Source organism: Schistocerca serialis, chromosome 2, assembly GCF_023864345.2.
Source record: "Schistocerca serialis cubense isolate TAMUIC-IGC-003099 chromosome 2, iqSchSeri2.2, whole genome shotgun sequence".
In the NCBI taxonomy this organism is placed as follows: Eukaryota; Metazoa; Arthropoda; class Insecta; order Orthoptera; family Acrididae; genus Schistocerca; species Schistocerca serialis.
This window is the reverse complement of record NC_064639.1, coordinates 785,897,924-785,917,329: the sequence shown is the minus strand read 5'-3', so window position 1 is coordinate 785,917,329 and position 19,406 is coordinate 785,897,924. Positions and strand designations below refer to the sequence as shown.

The 19,406-nt window shown below is 39.6% G+C and overlaps 1 protein-coding gene across 5 annotated transcripts in view; it reads left to right on the top strand.

The window, feature by feature from the left end:
- Nucleotides 1-19,406, top strand: part of LOC126458007 (prominin-like protein) — a 517,920-nt gene that overhangs the window by 486,876 nt on the left and 11,638 nt on the right. The window contains exon 22 of one of the 5 annotated variants that reach the window (XR_007585562.1): nucleotides 6,881-7,075. The exons of the other annotated variants lie outside the window; for them this stretch is intronic. The gene's annotated coding sequence lies outside the window, so the exon portion shown is untranslated. The remainder of the gene's footprint in view (nucleotides 1-6,880; nucleotides 7,076-19,406) is intronic. 5 annotated transcript variants of the gene reach the window in all.

Genomic DNA, 19,406 nt, shown 5'->3' with positions numbered 1-19,406 from the left:
TTCCTGGAGTTGTTATAATGTGGCCTAAAAATTCAATTTTCTTCTTCTCAAACTCGCACTTCTTTAATTTCAATGTCATCCCTCCATGTCTTAATGCTTGAAATACTTCATTCAAAAGCTCGCAATGTTCCTCCCATGATGACGTCGCTATCAGCAGATCATCAACATAGATTGTAATCCGGGAACTCAGTTCTTTTCCCAATACACTGTCGAGCGCTCAGCTAACCACCGATACAGACGTGCTCAATCCGGAGGGGTAATTTTATACTGATAACACTTCCCTTCAAATAGGAATGATGTCAGTTTCCGCGATTCCTCTTCGAGGCATATTTGCCAATATCCAGCTGTCATATCGAGGGTTGTCATGTACCGTACATTATGAAATTTCTGCAACACATCATCTAAACACTCCGGACGGTCCATCTCACGCTTCACTATTTTGTTAAGTTTGCGGGCATCGATCACAATCCTGACACTATTGTCTTTCTTACTGACCAAAACGAGCGGCTATTATATTGGCTCTTGATCAGCATCATCAAAACTCGTTTCTAATTTAAACTCTCCTACCAAACACATCATAATCTTTCTGTCACAATCTATAATCACTTTATACTTCGTCATCCAATCCATGCCTACAATCATCTCTGTGCTTAATTGTGGTACTACTAAAAAGTAATGTTCCATCGCAACATCCTTAATACAAAATTGCATCAGAATCTGCGTCTTAATTGGTTTGCTACAGACACCTGTGGCACCTATCACTTTTATTCCCGTAACAGGCATTTGTACCACCTCCGTTACGGCCTTAATCCGTTCGTAAAATGACGGCGAGGTTACACTGAACTGGCTGCCACTGTCAATCAAAACTTGAACTTCCATACCGTATACTTTACTAGGTATCATTATCTGGTCACATGTTTTTGCTTCCTTACTTTTCTCTTCCCACAATAAATCTTTTTCAACTTTGAAATCTCTCCATATCACATCGTTTCTCTCAATTATTTTATCTGGGATTTTTTTGTTTTTGTTTTCACCCTGCTACTTTTTTTCGTTTGACACAAAATATGCTTTACGTCATCTGTATTGAACTGTTTGGCTGGTTTACTCTCACTGACCTGGGTATATCACATCTGCTTTGACCTCATATACGCTGTAATCGCTTGTTTCGCGCACCAAACTCATCACGCGGTCAGAATTTGCACCTTCGGTCGGCAGAGAACGGCGCTCATCAGTTAGGTCTGATTTGTCGAATTCGGCTGTCTCGGAAATGGCATTCCTACTACTTTCACCTACCTGCGCATTACGTGCCCCTTCATAATTACTAACGTAAATTATCTCATCACTATTATCCATTTTATTCTTATTAACTTCATTTCTTCCACGCAGTGTCTCTGTAAGATCGCTCACCTCCTTGCTACTCTTAACCCTTTGCCTTCTTCCTCCACCAAAAACTATTTTTCTATCCCTTTTCCATTCTTCTACACCTTCATACATTTTGATCATTTGTAGTAGCCATCCCCCTTCATTGCCTAATTGCTTCACTTCATCAACATGCGCCTTTTTGACCGGACACTGACCTCTCGCCGGCGCCGCTGTACTTTCCGTACGCGCAGCACCTGGTATCGTTTAGACAGTGCTCCTAGCCTTGTTTACTACCACAGGCGACACAGCCCGTATACTCAGGTCATTACCCTCTGTTTGTTTTTCATATTTTTGCTTTCTTACGTAAACTCGCTCGCATTTGTCTGTGTTCTCGCCGCTCAAACAGTTGCGTTGTTTCTTTGTTCGGGGCCACGCACCGCCACTCCCACCAGTCTGCCACGTCACTGTTGCGGCTGTTCATTTTCCGGACAACAGTGATCAAAATGTTGCCTGTTGTGGCTTCCCTGCGTGTGACCACCCCTTCCTCTCCTACCTCAGTCTATTCGAGTAGATCTCGCGTCATATTCATTACGTCTTTCGTTATTTTGGTGACTATTATAATTGATCCTACTGTGATTATTTTGACCGCCGTGGAACTGATTGTCACTGTCTCGGTACCATGCGTCAATGTCACAAACTTTCTTCAAAAAGGCTGTTTTACTATTTTCATTCATTAAGTAGCCTCGGACACTCCGGTAATTTTCCGCGTAGTATCGTCTCTGAATGTACTTGACTTTTTTGAATAAGTCTTCACAGTATGACTTCGTGTTTGTATCTTTGCTTGGCTGGTAAGGAGAAGCTTGCATAAATTCTTGCAAAACTGCGTCCTGCTCATCCGCGGACCAGTATTTATCTTCGAACTTAATTAGAAATTCCTCCAATGCCCAACAATTATCACTTGCATGGATGACCCAGCTACTCGCGTCTCTGATTAATTTAGTTCTTGCAATTCTAATCCTGTCTTCTTCTGGTAATGCAGATGGAATTATTTTTCTGCACGCGTCTATGAATATAACGGGGTGGACCCCTCCTTTCGGATCGAATTTCTCGATTTAAAAAGTCACATGGCTAGGGTATGCCCCACCCAACGCGAACGTAGCCGTCAATTTTTTTACATTTTCTAAGTTTTTCACTTGCTCTTTGATTCTATTGGTTTCGGACCTCAAACTCTCTACTTCTGTATTTTAAACTCTACAAGTTTGTGGTTCATGCCGACCTCTAACGATCGCATTTTATCCTGTACTTCCGTATTAATTGCGGTTACCATCTCATTTAATTTCTTTTCTGTTTCATCCTGAACCTTCACGATCTGTTCCTTCAAGGTACTGACTGACCGATCTAGTTCGTTTCGGATTTTCGTGTGTTCGTCAGTGACCACTTTAATTTCCGGGTTTACTTTTTCCTTCAGAACTCATTAACTTTTTCGGTTAATTTTTCGTCCACTTTCGCAGTCAAAGTTTTAATTTGCCCACCAAGCTCACTTTTCAACAAACCCGTATTACTATTCACACTGTTCAGATCATTTTTCATTTCAGTTTTTATCGAACCCATCTCATTATGCATGTCACTTTTCATCGAACCTATCATCTGAAATAATTTATCCCAATTATTAGGTTCCAAAATACCTCCCGTATTTGTTACTGGTTGCGCAACAATGTCCGTCACACCTGGTATGTGTTTCATACCTGTTACAACTTCATTACTATTATTATCCTCAGTAAACATATTTTTATAATTTTCTTGATATGAGTCATTGATTTCTTGCTTTATTACTACATGGCTCATATCTTCTGCATTAGTTGAGGTACCTAGCCCACTATCGTTACTCGTTTCAGCATCAAACCATGCTGAGCCTGACTCAAGCCTTTGCAGTTTCTGTTCCACTTGCATTGTCGAGTTTAACATTCTGCTATTGTTCAGCCAAATTTTCCATTGATAATTTTTTAGATTTTTAAAGAATTCTAATTTTGCTAGGTTCGGACCGCTGGACAATTCCAAGATTGGAAATGTCCGGTCCCGCAGTCGCGACGTATAACACCCCCCTGCTTCCCGGGATTTGCGAAATTACAAGTTGACAGTGACCGTGAATTATGAATTTTGACCCGCGTCGGGATAAGGCGTCCGAATCCGAAGTAAATAATGATAATTCCGCGGGAAACAGGAGACGTTATAACTTGATCATTATTGAATGAGTAATTTCATTCAATAAAGATTGATAAATGAAATAATGGAAATAATTTGGAAATAAATTTTGCCAGTAGAAATTTTGCCGAAAGAAATAATTAAGTTGTTAAAGCAATTAAAAAATCGGTCACCAGCTCAACTGATGAGTGACAGTACTGTTAAATACGTGAATAATTGTGTCAAAAATAAAGTTCACCTGTTTGTAGCGCAGCAGGTGGATGGGAACTTTTATGTAAGTGCTGTGTCAGACTCAGTAGTCATATAAAACAATGTCATAACAATCTAACTACACTTAAACTTTAATTTTGATAATTATTTTGTTCATAATTTGTCAGTTAAGTGCAATGCTGACATCACAGATAATTATCTGTCGAGATTTTGAATGATGGACTGTCATTCTGTCTTTAAAATTAGGTAGATTGCACAGTTTAATCTACTGATAATGAAATATATTGCCAATAATTGATTAACTATGTTTTGAATGATAATAATTCATTAATTGGGGAATTGTCAGGGGGAATAAGCTTTATAGTTTCATGAAATATCCCTGAACTAACTTCAGCTGAATATGCATTGAAATAAATCTTAATAATCAAATTCATTACTTCAGTCTATTATTAAGTTACTACGGTTGGCGTAAGCTTATTAAGTGCAGCAGTTAACTACAATAACCAGTCTGAAATTTACTCTTCACCGTCTGTGCAAATAATTTGATAATTAACATATTTTCTCTTGATAATGGCGTGACACACTCGGTTCAATAAGGTAAGGATTGGAAGGAACATACTTGGTGTTATTGTCAGGTGGAATGTAACTGCAACACTTCAATTATACAGTGCTTATTATTAATTGTTCAACTTCAGAGAAAAGCACAGTCACTGACAAGCCTTCTACAATTTTATCCTACGAAAATTACATAGATCTTACTTCCCTCGTTGTCGGTGGATCGACGGAAGTCCACGGCAGCGACACAATGTGGCATCAGGCTTTTACTGTTGCGACTTGGGCCCTCAGTGCGCTTCACATTTAAGTCCTCGTTTCTTCAGCACTGTGCCCATGAATACATAATAACTTGCCCGCCCATGCTTCCAGATATGCCGACCATTACTTTCCTGTCGTACTTAGATCCGCACACTAGCTGTTAGATGTAACACAGCTGGGACTAGCAGCACTCGACTGTACTTCTTACTCCGAGCATGGCGTCACTGCTACTACTATCCGCTGGTGCGCTCCCGTGCCCAGAGGCACGACAAAACAATCTCTCTGACTTCAACGTTAACTAAATATGCCCTGACTTGCCAGTGTTAAATATTACATAATTTAAACATAGTATTTACAATACATATGTATACTAGACAATACATTGTATACAAACATTGTCATGTGTTAAGTACGCGAAAAAATTCATAGCAAGGACTGTGTTATAGCGTCACACTCCCATTTGTGTTTTCTCTATTTGCATACCTTTGAGCATGTCAGCAACCTATTGATCAGCTGAACAATTCTATAGAGATGGACAAATTAAACTCTCAGATGTGATCTTTCTACAGTAGGCACATGCCCGTGGCAATCATTCAGAAGCCTTATGAGCTGAATATTTGCAATGAGTGCAGCACACTTCAGAAATGAATGCATATGTAGTGGAGTTTACCCTGGTGGAAGATTGAACAAATTGATGGACTCTTTGTTCAGAAGCAGGAGTTGTAGAGCCTCCCTTAATGTACTTGGTGAAGCATACTTCACTTCAGCATCTACCTGTGAGATCAGTCCCATGAACGAATACATCTGTATAGTGAACTTTTTCTTTGTCAAGTAGTACTTCTGTCCTTTCATTATTCCCCCCCCACCCCCATCAGTACATATGTACGACGACATGACACAGCACTAAGCGAGGTACTGCAGTGGTTAGCACAATGGACTTGTGTTTGGGAGGACGATGGTTCAAACCTGTGTCCAGCCTTACTGATTTAGGTTTTCCTTGATTCTTAAATTGCTTCAGGCAAATGCTGGGATAGTTCCTTTGAAAGGGCATGGCCAATTTCCTTCCCCATCCTTCCCTAATCCAATGGGACCAATGAGCTCACTGTTTGGTTCCCTCCCCTAAACCAACCAATCAAGACACAACTCTTATTCAGTCAACAAAGTCCTCTAAATCCTCTCCAGAATTCTGGGACAGAGAGGAAAGTTTGTCCCTATAGCAGCGAATGCAATGCTTATTTTCATATCTATCCACTAACCCTTCGGCTAGGATGTCAAATGTCTTGGTATTTATGATTTCTTCCACAGAATTTACATAAGTATGAGTCTCTTGTTGTAAGTTCAGGTTGGCAGTTCCTACCAATACCTTGGCACTCAATGTGGACAGTTTCCCTACATCCATTAAATTTAGAATGAAAGTGTGGAATTTTTTTATGGTTTATTTGTGAAGGTGGGTACCAGCAAACCCATTGCAAATTCAGTTACAGGGTGGGATTGAACCAGCTGTGAGAATGCCAGAAATGGGGAAGCGAGGCTAGCTGTGAGCACAGCGCTGCTTTGTGGCGTCACATTTACTAATGTCTCATTACGGCACCTTTGCAGGTCTTCATTTTTCACCCAAAGCTGCTCCAGCCTTGCTTGCATTTGGGGATCCATCTCCAGCTATCCCTGTGACCTGTTGGTGCGCACCTCTTTAAACTACACACATAAAAACAAACAAAAAGTCTTCAGCTGTGCTTCTTAATAATAGTTCTCATGCCATCAAATTATGTGGTGTCTTCTTTCTAAAAGCGATTTACATTTGTTGATTGATGAATGGCATGACAGCATCAGATAGTGACACAGTGGCTGTGCCTAGTGTCTGAGTGGTGCTAGGTCATCGTACCTACGATGTCATCTTGTGCGGGGCACCCGCAATCTTGTGCAGGGGCTGCTGCAATGTGACCTTGTGAGTGGGCAGCAGAATCAGTGAGGAAGTTTGGAAGTCCTCGTTCAGAAGCGGTGGCAGTGGCAGTGGATCTGGAAAGACTGCAGTGGGAAGCTTTGACTGACTGCACTAAGCACTTGTCAGTTACATCACAACATGGATCCAGACAGCCCCCCATGCCTGCACTTGTGGTTTGGTAATGGGTCATCTAAAAGCTTAAACAGGAAGAATTTTGACCACACTCCTGACACCAGTTTGTACACCCTACTCAGGGGTGTAGCCTGGATTGGAAAGCAGTGTGGGCTTGTATTGTAGTTATACAGTACTTTGGTTTTAGAAAAGAAACTTTTCCAGTTTATTTGCTTGTAGGCATTACTGGTGAAGATTGTCAGGGGATGAGAGAAGATAAGTCCAGCAGCCCCAGAGCCATCTCAAAAGAGAAGGGATATTGCCAAGGAAAAGAAACTTAGCCATTTAATGTCTGCTGTGGGTGGCCATGGCACAGAACAGAAGAGAGAGAGTTTTTTGGCTGCAGCTCCGAGAGTCCTCAGTCTCCCAAGTCAGGTGATTTGTGGGATGTGATTTTATTGGCAAGGCTGCTTTGCTAATGTCGATTCGGTCAGTTCTGGCATGAACTGGTTGATCATTGTTGCATCGGTGATAAGACTGTGGAAGCAAAGGCACCCTCTTTGTAAAATTTAAATAGCAAATAATTCTTGCATTTGGAGCCTTGAGGTGCTTTGTATATTTAGTTTAATTTTTATGGTATAACATACACTGATTGGCTGTCCTTTCGCCCGTTTGACAGTATTCTACATAATTTTAATTTTATTGTCTGCATTACTAATTTCTGTTAAGACACATGCTGTTCTTCTTGTCTGGCAGGTAGGGCAATAATGCCTCTAGATTTTTCGTAAATAGCTGAATGATTGCTAGAGGGTTACAATTACCAGAGACTATTACAGTTGTCAGAGAAGTAGTCTGCTGTAACAGTTCATAAGCACATCTTTTTAGGTTCCAATATACGCAAAAACTGTGCTTTAAATATTTTGCTTTGTGTCCAACTTTTACATATGTTGCAGCACCTCCTTTTTCCATGTTAACTCTATGTGAAAGTGACGCTTATCTTTAATCCCTGATGCCTAACTTCTTCCTCACTGTGTTGTTTTCAGGGAGGCATATTATATCAATCACTTCAGAATTTTTCACATCTTCTAGATATACATCCATCTTACTTTTCAGCTCTCTAATGCTTCGATTGGAACAATTTTTATTTATTTATTTATTTTTTATAGCTTGTGGCCCTATTGTGTTCCAATTTGTTTCAAGTTTTTTGGTCTGTAACCTGCCTCTATGTATTAACTTTATAATAATATAATAAATTACAAAACATAGCAAAATCTGACATTGGCTAGGATTGTGGAAGTGTCCATGATTTTTGTGACATTACGGTATGGCTTTTATTGTACACTAAAATGTTAAATTCAGTGAGGAAGATCGCCTCTAAAACCAACTAACGATTCCATATTCAGTGTGCTAGCAGTACACACTCATTAATCTTCACATACACATAACAAGAAAGATCCGTGAAATATGGAAAAATTGTGATCTAAATTTGAAAACATTATGGCAAAAATCTCCCAAGAAGACATACAATTTTAGTGGGATACTGTAATGCACAGACCGACAAGGAAAAAGGACACTAGAAAACTGTAGACAAGTATCCTGCCCATAACTTCAAAAATATAAAGAGACTGAGACATTCCACACTGCGCCAACAAAACAACTGAAAGACCATGTCAGCTTCCTTAGAAAAATAACCCAGGAAGCCAAAGACCTGTTGAAGCTCTATAGAAGAGAAAGGGACCTACCAGGTCGATCATACAGCTGTCTCCTCCTACAGAAAGAAATACAGGATGTCCGAGTCCATCAAGGCACAAACATAGATGAGATTATTATTTAACAGGGACTAAAGTGAAACTCACTCTGATGAAAAGCTACTCAACAGAAGCACAGTTACTGAAATTTGACACATAAAAGATCATATAAACAAATTTGAAAGAGGAATAGGGTAAGCAAAAGGCAGACACTGGCGAAAAAGAGGCTAAAGAATTAATGCCATTGAAAAAGAATGTGAAGTCCTAACAGTGGGACTCAGAATGTGAAAAAGCACTGTACAAATGACAAAGCTGTCCTTAAGAGTAAAAGGGGGTGGTGTGCAGAAAATAAAAACTCTTTTACAAGATGAGGAGGTAGTTGCAAAAAAACCATTGTGCAAAACAAGAGGAAGTATGTAAAGGAACAGTTGGATTCCACTGAAGAAACTTCTTGTAATTACAATGCAAGAGACATATACAGTCAGCTTTTGCAGGAGGGATTCATGGATATTGCAACGCATACTCATCAATCACGAAAACTCAGTAATTGGAATGATACTGTCTGACCTCGACTTTCTGAACCCATGTCAAGATTGTCTCAAAACATTCCCACCTCAATTCATTCAGAATCCTCACCATCTACACAAGTGCAACTCCAAACACAGTTCTTAGACTAAAAAGCAGTATGGCATTAGGAGAAGACGGAATTACTTAAGAATCTTTGACAGAACTCCCTCAAAGAAGTCACTCAAATCTTTACAGAAATCTGGCATATGGGGAAACTTCCCAGTGAATGAAAATGTGCTCTCAGTAATACATTGCATGAGAAGGTAAACAAAAGAAGTACAGGGTGTACATAAAGTCTGGGAACACTTTCAATTATTTATTAAACAAGAACCAAACATTGTACAGATATCATACATAAGTCATTTTGAAGAGAAACGCTGAAAGGTGCCCCCCACCCCCTCCTGGTTTTATCGACATAACCGCGTACACTATTAAGATGGCGGCACATTCTAATGTTATGGATGGCACTGAGGAAGAACTGTTATACCTTGACCATTTAAATCATGACACTATGTTGGAGTGAAGGGGAAACCTTTTTGAAGACTTTGGTGACAGGAAGTTTGAAGAGAGATTTCATCTGTTGAAAGAAACAGTGTAACAATACCAGAGGAGAAAAGTTGCTACTCACCATATAGCGGAGATGCTGAGTCGCGATAGGCACAACAAAAAGATTCACACATTTAAAGCTTTCGGCCATTAAGGCCTTTGTCAGCAGTACACACACACACACACACACACACACACACACACACACACACACACACACACACACACAAGCAACTTGCACAGACGTCTGCAGTCTCAGAGAGCTGAGACTACCTCTCGTCGTGCCCTGAATTGAGGGAAATGTCCTGACCACTATCCTTCACACCCCTCCTATCATGGTATTTTGCCATCCACCGAACCTACACACTATACTAGTCCATTCTTACACAACCCCTGCTCCCAATCCCTGACCTCATGACTCATACCCCTGTAATAGACCTAGATGCAAGACCTGTCCCATACATCCTCCTACCACCACCTACTCCAGTCCGGTCACTAACATCACCTATCCCATCAAAGGCAGGGCTACCTGTGGAACCAGTCATGTGATTTACAAGCTAAGCTGCAACCTCTGTGCTGCATTCTATGTAGGCATGACAACCAACAAGCCGTCTGTCTGCATGAACGGCCACCAACAGACTGTGGCCAAGAAACAAGTGGACCACCCTGTTGCTGAACACGCTGCCAAACATGATATCCCTCATCTTAATGACTGCTTCACAGCCTGTTCCATATGGATCCTTCCCACCAACACCAGCTTTTCTGAATTGCGCAGGTGGGAACTTTCCCTGCAATACATCCTATGTTCCTGTAACCCTCCTGGCCTCAACCTTTGTTACTCACTGTCCTTACCCATCCAGCCCCCTCCATGTTCCCATTCCAGCACTACACAGCTGTCATTTCACCCCCACACCCAGTCTTTTAATTTCTTTTATTTCTCTCCTTTCCACTACTTACCCCCTCCCCCTCCACACCTTCTCTCCTGCCCTCCATCTAAACTGCAACACTTGACTGTTCTCCACTCCCACCATACTATCCCACCCCCTCCCTGCCCCAGCCTGCCTCCTCCTTACCAGGCCTTAATGGTCGAAAGCTTTAATTGTGTGAATCTTTTTGTTGTGCCTATTGCGACTCAGCATCTCTGCTATATGGTGAGGAGCAACTTTCCTTCTCTGGTGTCGTTACATTCCATCCTGGATTTTCCACTGTTTGAAAGAAACAGTGTGGTGGTTATTAAACCAAATTAATGATAATTTAGAACTTCCTGCTGATTGGAATAACCCTATTTTGCCGTTGAACAGATTTTTGATTACCTTAAAGGCATATGTAGCAGGTGCATTCAACATTCTTATTGGGGACAATAGTAATATACAATGTACAACAGCACAACAAATCATCAGTGATGTGTCAGACATCAAGCAGCAATGTCTCCTCGCTTTATAAGATTTCCTACGAGAGAAGAAGTGTACTCTTGTGACATATGGTATTAGTGAACTGGACTGATTTCCTGGTTTTCTTGGTACCTTGGATTGTACCCATATAAGAATTCAGTCTTCTGGAGGACATAATGCAGAACTTTTCTGCAATAGGGAATCATATTTTTCCTTTGACTATCAAACCATTAGTGATCACAGTTTGTTAATAAGAAATATTGTCCCTCAGTGGCCGGGCTCTGGGTACTTTGAGAAATTGGGCATTCTTTTTGTGGCAAAGAGAGCATGTGAAGTCACTCACCAGCGATTGTCCATGCAATTTCATGTTTACTAACATCTTTGCATCGCCAGGGCACATTCCAGTGTAATGTACAGAGTTTACCGCTGTCAAATGGATGATTGGCTGATGACAGTTTGGCGACTGGCGATTAACGTTAGTGCACAGCAGAAACATTTTAAACACGGTTTACTTTTAATCATGATTGCAGGACCTTGGTTATCATGCTTTTTTACTGGGTTTGGTGCACTGTGCCATTACAGATTTATGGACAGCCCTGCAGGATCCATGGTGTCAGTTCCCTCCAGCACTACTTCAGACATTAGTCGAGTCCATGTTGTGTTGTGGCACTTCTGCGTGCTCACGGGGGCCTACACGATAATAGGCAGGTGTACCAGTTTCTTCGGCTCTTCAGTGTACAACGAAATATTGCTTCAGAATAAAATTCTACAAAACAAAAGGAGAAAACAAATCCAGCCTCATAGAAGACATGTGAAATAGGTTATTAAAATTTTGTTAACACATCCAGAGCCGTCCGACAACAAGACTTGACCACAAAATTTTAACATATAAGGAAAACACTGAAGACTATATCCTGTATTCAATAATCTGAGAAGTACAGAAATAAATTCTTCAAGTGTTTTAGATGGAAATGTTTAGTGACAATAAATTGACAGTTGAAAAGTGCAATTAGAGAAACAACAACAAAATTACCTGAATAAAGAAAATATAATTCAACAATGTAGGAAAAGACAGATTGCCACTCACCGCATGAAGACATGTTAAGTTGCAGACAGGCATAATCAAAAGACACTTACATAAAGCTTTCGACCACAGCCTAAATCAGCAAAAGAGAGACACACACCATTCATACATACCATTGTGTATGAATGGTGCATGCATCTCTCTTACTGATGAAGGCTGTGGCCGAAAACTTAATGTAAGTGTCTTTTAATTGTGCCTATCTGCAACTTAACATGTCTTCTTTGCGGTGGGTGGTGATCTGTCTTTTCTTTGCAGTGGGTAGTGATCTGTCTTTTCTTTGTGGTGGGTGGTGATCTGCCTTTTTCTACATTGTTGATATTCCTACTTGGAGTTTCCAGTGTTTGAAAATGAGTTGCGTTGATACTCCGAGAAGTTAATCATACAGCTTCGTTATCCAGTATAGTCCAATCACGCAACAACAATAATACCTCGGAATCACAGCACACATTGTTTTGGTTGAATAAAATTTATAAGCAGCCATCTGTTTTTCAATGTGAATTTATTTGTGTGTCAACAAAAAGTACTCGGACATTGTAAAATTCTTACTTCGTAGTTTTCCCATGGACAGTTTATTTGGCTTGTGCAAAGGAAACTTGCAGATATGCTACTAATAACTGTTTCAGTAGACAGTTATTTTGGCTTCAGGTTTTGTCTACAGAAAAATTATTGTGCTTAGCTAAACAGGAAAGTTTGTAAAATTTGGTTTACCCATTGTTTTGCGAATTACATTAAAATACAAAAATTTAAGCATTACAGTCAGTGCTCTAGAAATGATCAGCATAGGATCAGGCAGCCTAGTCAGGTAATTCAGCTGCAGAGTTGTTTGTCTGTGGTGCACAAGAAGTTACTTGAAACTTAAGAAATCGTTTGATAAACTAATATAGAAGACAAAAGAAGTTTTTTCATTGTCATGCAGTTCACATAGTATATATGTTATAGATGGTTAATGTGTGCCCACTTGTGTGACTAAATGTTTCAGTCTTTTACAGTCTAAGGAACAAATTTTATATGAAGCTGCCAAGCAAGACTCTTTCTACTGTTATTACTGCATATTACAATGAATGCCGAAGTTGTACAGTGACATCTCCAACATGAGTTTTGTCCACAATTTCACTAAATAGGGTGCTTTGTTCTGCAGAAACTCTCTTTTATAAACACTAGTATAAAAATACTCACCATACCTCAAAGGCATTATTACAAATATTGTAATTAACACCCCTATCAAGTATTAGCCTCGAGTGAGCGATCCAAACTAGTAACTTATTCATTTATTTTCTGAGTTAGTTCAGTGGGAATGTATGCAACACTGCAGGTTTTGATTATGTAGCAAAGAAGGAACAGTATAACCTATCAAAAATTGGGTAGAAAATTGATGATAAACAGATATTTCTTAGCAAGAGAAAGTGATTCTTAATATATCATTGGGTCCACCATCACAGTAATCAATTTTTGGAGAAGCTTAAGAGTCGTAAGTGAACAAGTTTTATGGTTACTGTATTTATTGTGTGTTGGTCTAAGAAATTCAACATGTATTGAGCACATCTGATCATCCACATTTGCAACCAACATCTGTCTTTTTCTATTTCTCTCATTTTGTCCTTGGCGCAACTTCACAATGAGGTGACAAAAGTCAAGGGATAGTGATATGCACATACAGTGATGGTGACAGTATCACATACACATCATGTAGAAGGGCAGAGCATTGGCGGAGCTGTCATTTGTACTCAAGTGATTGTGGCCATATGACAGGAATTATCAGACTTTGAACACAGAATGGTAGTTTGAGCTAGATGCAGGGGACATCCCATTCTGGAAATCGTTAGGGAATTCAATATTCTGAGATCCACAGTGTCAAGAACGTATGGAGAACACAAAATTTCAGGGATTACTTCTCACCATGGACAACACAGTGGCTGATGGCCTTCACTTAACCACTGAGAACAGTGGCATTTGCATGGGGATATCAGTGCTAACAGACAAGCAACACTGTGTGAAATGACTACAGAAATCAATGTGGGACATACGGTGAACATATCCGTTATGACAGTGTGGCGAAATTTGGTGTTAGTGGGTTGTGGCAGCAGATGATGGATGCAAGTGCCTTTGCTAACAGCATGACATCACCTGCAAGGCCTCTCCTGGGCTTGTGACAATATTTGTTGGCCCTTAGATGACTGGATCATGGCCTGGTCCAACGAACCCCAATTTCAGTTGGCAAGAGCTTATTGTAGGGTTTGAATGTATTGCAGACCCCATGAAGCCATGGACCCACATTGTCAACAAGGCACTGGGCAAGCCGATGGTGGCTCCATAATGGTGTGGGCTGTGTTTATATGGAATGGCATGGGTCCTCCGCTCCAAGTGAAGTGGTCATTGACTGGAAATGGTTATGTTTGGCTTCTTGGAGACCATTTGCAACCATTCATGGACCTTACGTTCCCAAACAAAGATGGAATTTTTATGGGTGATAATGTGCCCTGTCACTGGGCCACTATTGTTTACCATTGGCATGAAGAGCATTTTTGACAATTCAAGCAAATGATTTGGCCACCCAGATTGCACGACATGAATCCCATCAAATATTTATGGGACAAAATCCTGCACTGGCAACACTTTTGCAAATATAGATGGCTATAGAGGCAACTTGGCTCAGTATTTCTGCAGGGGACTTCCTACAACTTGTTCAGTCCATGCCACAATGAGTTGCTGTTCTACACTGGGCAAAAGGAGGTCTAGCTGATATTAGGAGGTATCCCATGACTTTTGTCGGCTCAGTGTACTTACATAAGTTGCTCAATGACATTTGTGCATGCCCAAATTCAGTTGACACACAATTGACTACTCCATAACTAGAATTTTGGCTAAAATATGTGGAAACAGCAGCTGAAGGTGCAACTGCATTTAGAACCATCATGTCACTTTAGTTTCATGTGGTACTTGGCTTTACTCTAAGCTTATTTTTACCTTGTGTATCATATTGCTTGGGAGGTTCATCTAGCATCTGTTAGCACATAATATTCTTTATGGAGATTAGTACATAAAGGGTGTGCATTTGAACTGAAAAGAATTTTCACAGTGCCTATCCTAGCATTTTCTTTAAGCAAATTATGAAAGAAACTAAACCTGAATGTTTGGATGGGAGAAGAGTACCATTGTTACCTTTTATTTCAGTTTATTGTTCACTCTTAGTTAGAACTAATTATCTTCAATATTGTTAGGCCAAAGATCTTGCTCTGCACCCACACATACAGCTCAGTGCCTGATTTATTATTATTTGTTAGCTGCCATGTGTCACTGGCATTCTGGACATACAAAGATGAGCTACTGAGATTGCCCGAAGACATTAATATTGTTTCACTACTTCCACAGTTTTGTAACACTTACTGCGCATTTTGAGGAGTTTTCTTTCATGCGTGATGAATTCAATTTGTAGGAAATAATGTTCATATTTTGATACTAGTTAATGTACAGATATGGACTCTAAGCTAAGTGACAGCTCCAAACAAATTACAGTCCCAGACTTTTACATATTCCTCATGTTGGCAGGTATGCCTATACACTGTTTGGCTTCTGGATTAACTTGCACTTCATGTTATGATTCGTGAAGAAAATTTTCTCATATTGTTTGGAAAATTTAAATGAAAATTTTTTTTTTTTTTTAATTTCTTACATCTACTAACATGCATGCTGACTCAAAATCATGCAGAATATGAATATTTTCATTTGTAGAAGATCATATTCAAGTTCTGATATTGGTAAAAGTATAAATATGGACTCTCATCCAGGTGACAGCTCCAAACAAATCACAGTCCCAGACATTTTCCATATTCCCCGTGTTGGCAGGTATGTCTATACACAGTTTGGCTTCTGTATTAACTTGCACTTTATGTGATGACTTGTGAAGAAAATTTTCTCATGTTGTTTGGAAAATCTAAATGAAATATATATATATATATATATATATATATATATATATATTATTTCTTACATCTACTAACACGCATGCTTACTCAAAATCATCCAGAATATGAATATTTTCATTTGTAGGAGGTCATATTCAAGTTCTGATGTTGCTAAAAGTACAAAAATGTATTCTCATCCTGGTGACAGCTCCAAACAAATTACAATCCCAGACGTTTTCCATATTCCCCGTGTTGGCAGGTACGTCTATACACTGTTTGGCTTCTGGATTAAGTTGCACTGTATATGATAATTCGTGAAGAAAGTTTTCTCATATTGTTTGGAAATTCTCAATGAATTTTTTTTATTTCTTACATCTACTAACATGCATGCTAACTCAAAATCATCCAGAATATGAATATTTTTATTTGTAGATCATATTCACATTCTGATACTGGTAAAAGTACAAATATGGACTCTCAGCCAGGTGACCGTTCAAAACAAATTGCAATCCCAGGCATTTTCCATATTCCCCGTGTTGGCAGGTAAGTTTATACACTGTTTGGCTTCTGGATTGTTTGCACTGTATATGATAATTTTTGAAGAAAATTTTCCTGTATTGTTTTGGAAATTCTAAATGAAAAAAAAATATAATATAATTTTTCCCACGTGGAATGTTTCCTTCCATTATATATATATATATATATATATATATATATATATATATATATATATATATATATATAGGGAAACATTCCATGTGGGAAGAATATATCTAAAAACAAAGATGATGTGACTTACCAAACGAAAGCGCTGGCAGGTCGATACACACAAAATTCTAGCTTTCGCAACCAATGGTTTCTTCGTCAGGAAAGAGGGAAGGAGAGGGAAAGACGAAAGGATGTGGGTTTTAAGGGAGAGGGTAAGGAGTCATTCCAATCCCGGGAGCGGAAAGACTTGCCTTAGGGGGAAAAAAGGACGGGTATACACTCGCACACAAACACACATCCAGACATATTCAAAGACAAAGAGTTTGGGCAGAGATGTCAGTCGAGGCGGAAGTGCAGAGGCAAAGATCTCTGCTAATTTCAAGTTGCCGCCACTCATACCTCATCTGTCATTCAACAACATCTTTGCCTCTGCACTTCCGCCTCGACTGACATCTCTGCCCAAACTCTTTGTCTTTGAATATGTCTGCTTGTGTCTGTATATGTGTGGATGGATATGTGTTTGTGTGCGAGTGTATACCCATCCTTTTTTCCCCCCTAAGGTAAGTCTTTCCGCTCCCGGGATTGGAATGACTCCTTACCCTCTCCCTTAAAACCCACATCCTTTCGTCTTTCCCTCTCCTTCCTTCTTTCCTGATAAGGCAACAGTTTGTTGCGAAAGCTTGAATTTTGTGTGTATGTTTGTGTTTGTTTGTGTGTCTGTCGACCTGCCAGCATTTTCATTTGGTAAGTCACATCATCTTTGTTTTTAGATATATTTTTCCTACGCGGAATGTTTCCCTGTATTATAACTATATATATATATATATATATTATATATATATATATATATATATATATATATATATATATATATATATTTTTTTTTTTCTTACACCTACTAACATGCATGATGATTCAAAAACATCCAGAACTGTGGTAGAACAGATGGATAGTGGTGGCAACATCAGCATCCCACGTGTTCCTCTTGTTGAGAGGTAGGTGCTCCATTAGGTATGAAGGTAATTGAACCATTTGTACGAGGATGTGTTGAAAAGTAATGCCTCTGAATTTTTTTGTGAAAACTCTTAAAGCTATTTAAATAAAACAAAGTTTATGAACATTCTACATCTTTATTCCTCATGTCTACATATTTATTTATCAAAAAACAAAGATGATGTGACTTACCAAATGAAAGCGCTGGCAGGTCGATAGACACGCAAACATACACACAAAATTCAAGCTTTCGCAACAAACTGTTGCCTCATCAGGAAAGAGGGAAGGAGAGGGAAAGGCAAAAGGATGGGGGTTTTAAGGGAGAGGGTAAGGAGTCATTCCAATCCCGGGAGCGGAAAGACTTACCTTAGGGGGAAAAAAGGACGGGTATACGCGCGCGCGCGCGCGCGCGCACACACACACACACACACACACACACACACACACACACACACACACATATCCATCCACACATATACAGACACAAGCAGACATATTTAAAGACAAAGAGTTTATTTATCAATATAGTCACCCTGGTGACAAGCACATTTCTCCCAACAAAAGACCAGTTTGTTGATACCATCACTGTAAAATGTTTAGCTTTGTTGATGGAGCCACAACCTCACCTCTGCTTGCATCAATTCAGCACTATAAAAATGAATACCTCAAAGGTGTTCTTTATGTTTTGGAAACATGAAAATCGGATGGGACCAGATTGGGACTGTATGGAGGATAATCTATGACCGTGAACTAAGGCGTCCGAATATTGCAGATGTCGCAGTGCTCATGTGTGGTCTGGCATTGTCATGCTGAAGGAGAGGGTGCTCCATGTGTGGACAAACTCTTTGTGAAACTCAATTATAGCACGCCGTTTTTCATGTTGTGACATAGCTACATTACACACCTTTATGTTACATGTAGCAGTTTGGAGTTTTCCAGATGTGGAGGGTTGCAACTTGTCAGCAAAGCGAGAAAGTCAACCAAGGCGTGCCATGTAAAGCCTCATCCAATACTGAGAACAGAGTAAAAAATTTTGAGGCGTTATTTTTCAACATTCCCTCATAATAAATTGTACAGTAGTTGTCCAGTGGAGAAGATTAAGACATATTTTATTACAAGCTCATTTTGGAAGTGAGGGTGGTTTGACTAACTGAAGTTTGATTAAATCAATGTGTTACTTTTGACAGTTGAGAGCAAAGAGATTTCTGGATAGGCTATTCTGAATGCACCAGTCAGTTACCACTGACATTCAACACAATGTTCTACTGTTTAATGATTGCAAAGCAACAGGAAGATGCACTCTACTTGATGGTGTTATATGTTGGTGGGATAGAGGGAAGGCTGGCTTGCCATTGTGATTGCCAGAGCAACGGTGTCGTCTCTTTTTCCTGGGAGCTAAATGTCAGAAAGTCGAAAGTTATTTTAATGGAACAATAATGATAACCTCAGTTTATTTGTAGACATGGATCAAAACGGACACAGGAGTTCATAATTCCAAAGTGAAAATAATTTACAAAGGCTAGAGCCACTGCAGGGTGGTACATAAATGTGTGCAATAATAAACCAAGCATCAGGACCATTACTCCAGTAGGGTGAAGACTGTCTGTGAACCCATGGGCAAAGAATGAATGAATAAGTAAATAATGGATGTTGCCTGGTGCTATTTTTAAGATACGAGCTACCATTTAGAAATCATTAAATTAATGACATATACATAGACAGAGTAAGAAAGCTGCAGATTTCAGAGAGCTCTACGAAGGCAGATTTTAAAAGTACAGTGACTTTTCCAGTATAATGGAAGCAGTGAGCCCTGTTGGATGTTCACAA